Raw genomic sequence first — 2541 nt, forward strand, 5'->3', positions numbered from 1 at the left:
CCTTGTATTATCAAATAGTGTCATTTCTATTCAGAGATAAACATATTATTTTTTACTGTGTACAAAGTGAAGATAAGTAATAATTTATTATAATATGCCTAGGCAAACTTTCAGAATCTAAGAGAATTCTTGATAAACATTTTTTACTTTAATTATCATACTATCACTCTTTTGTCAGATTGTCTTACTATGGTGGCATGTGTGTTGCTTCAATGATGGAAGCTATGCCACTGGTATTTTAAATACGTGCAGGGTCACCAATGGTAGACAGTGGAGCTCCCAGAAGAAGATCGACTAAGAAGGAGAGGAGGACTCTTCTGTATGGTAAGCCACTGTAAACCTGATGAATAGCAGTGAAACGTTGTCTGGAAGATGAACTTCTCATGTGCAAAGGTATTCAAACTAAAACTAGAGAAGAACTGTCTCCTCAAATTAAAATATAAAGGAGTTCGGTCTGCACATCTTGAGGGGATTGACTGTTGGTGGCATTGTGGCTAAGCTCATGTGCAGTGGTGGTGTTGGCAGCCGTGGCAACGAAAGACTTTGGCAAGATGTCTCACAGCATTTTGCTAGTACAGCCTACCAAGAGGCTCAAAGGAAGAACTTATGCTATGAATCTGTGAATAAATGCATGGAAGCTGTTTGTAAAATTATGAAGAACATCTGAAGAGAATGAATCCCAAAGTCCCTCAGTCATATATGCTATCAGTCAGTTGTTTGATTTTATTGATGATCTGGCCAACCTCAGCTGTCTTGTTTACCGAGCTGATACCCAGACATACCAACCTTAATGAAAAGAAGATCTATGTGCTCCTTCATCAGAAGGCTCAACAGGCTGGGAAATACTTGAGTTGGAATTATTAGGGGGTTGTGAGTGGGCTTGGAACATGGACGTGTACAGCGTGTTGTAGTGGGAGTTTTGTATCATGGTAGTCCTGTTTCAATTTTGTTACACTCTAGCCAGGATTGAATGGATCAGATGACATGAGGATTTTGTTCAATCTGAAATTCCCATTACTCCCCACTTCGCCGTTTTCTTTTCTACTTAAACAATTTTAGGATGGCTTGGAAGAAAGTTGTTGTCAGTTAATGTTGGTTCCAGTCCTTTAAGATGTTCATATCTACTTTATAACATTCACTGTATTAACCCTTCTACCAAATAGATGGGGTGAGTAGTAGTGACAAAGTGTAGTAATGTACTCAAGATAAAGTCTTAATTAAAAATAAATCCTCTTTACTTGAAAATAAATAAAAAATACAAAGAAACACATGCAAATATGTAGTAGTAATCAGGTAACTGAAAGTACAAAGTATTTGGAAAATTAGAAGTTGTCAAAAACAAAATGGTACACAAAGATTGATATCCTAAGCATTCCATCACTCACCCATTGCCATCTAGGCAATTCTGAGTAATAGCCACCCTGTATAATGTTTCTGAGGCTGTAAGTCTTTATGAGAACAGAAAGACTCCTCTTTCTCCCACAGAGCAGCTGGTAGGTTTAAGCTACAGCCTTTATGGTTAGCAATCATTACTTATCCTACAGCATCACCAGAGCACCATTTCCTAGGCATTAGTGATCTGAAATGGACTGATATTGACCATTCTGAATCAGACAATCATATGGTTTACTAGGGTGGAAATGACATGTTGAAGGGAATGGTCTCCCAGTTATCATAAACAGACCACTGTAAGATCTGTATTTAGTACAATGCTGTCTCTGATAGGATGATGTCCATACACTTACAAGGAAGACCAACTAATATGACTATTATTCATATTTATGCACTGACCACTAAAGCCAAAAATTTGAACAGTCTAAAATTGAACAAACAAGCAATCAAGATTAAATCATAACTCTGGTGATTGGAATGTGAAAGTTGAAAACAAAGAGGAAGACTTAGTAATTCAAAAACATGGTCTTGTTGATAGAAGTGATGCTGGAGATCACATTACAATGTTTTACAAGCTCAACTACTTATTAAGTGAAAATACTCTTTTAAAACAGCATAAACAATAATTATCCACATGGACCTTACCGGAAGGAACACACAGATTACTATGAGACAGACCATCAGTTTCTCATATGCAAATTCATGGTGAAACTGAAAAAAATTAAAGTAAATCTATAGAAACCAAACTATGACTTTGAGTAAAACACAGCTGGGTTTAGAAACCATCCCAATAACAGATTTGATATCCTAATGATCAAAGACTAGAAAAGTTGTGGAATGACATCAAGAACATCATACATGAAGAAAGAAAAGAGCATTTAAAAGATGGGAAACAAAGAAAAGAACAAAATGGATGTTAAAGGAGACTCTGGAATTTGCTCTTGAACGTAGAGTTTCTAAAGCAAATGGAAGAAGAAATGATGAAGTCAAAGAAAATGTCACAGGACAAGTGAAAAAGACAAAGTGAAGAATTATAATGAAATGTGCAAAGACCTGGAGTCAGAGAACCAAAAGAGAAGCGTAAACACAGCAAGCTAAAAGAACTGAAGAAATAATCTAAGTCTCTAGGCGCAATTTTAAGAAGCTCTG

General features: G+C 36.4%; 1 pseudogene; it reads left to right on the forward strand.

The window, feature by feature from the left end:
- Positions 1 to 551: 551 nt before the first annotated feature.
- Positions 552 to 864, forward strand: LOC102842922 (annotated as a pseudogene).
- Positions 865 to 2541: the final 1677 nt, after the last annotated feature.

Source organism: Chrysochloris asiatica, unplaced genomic scaffold (assembly GCF_000296735.1).
Source record: "Chrysochloris asiatica unplaced genomic scaffold, ChrAsi1.0 scaffold00164, whole genome shotgun sequence".
NCBI lineage: Eukaryota > Metazoa > Chordata > Mammalia > Afrosoricida > Chrysochloridae > Chrysochloris > Chrysochloris asiatica.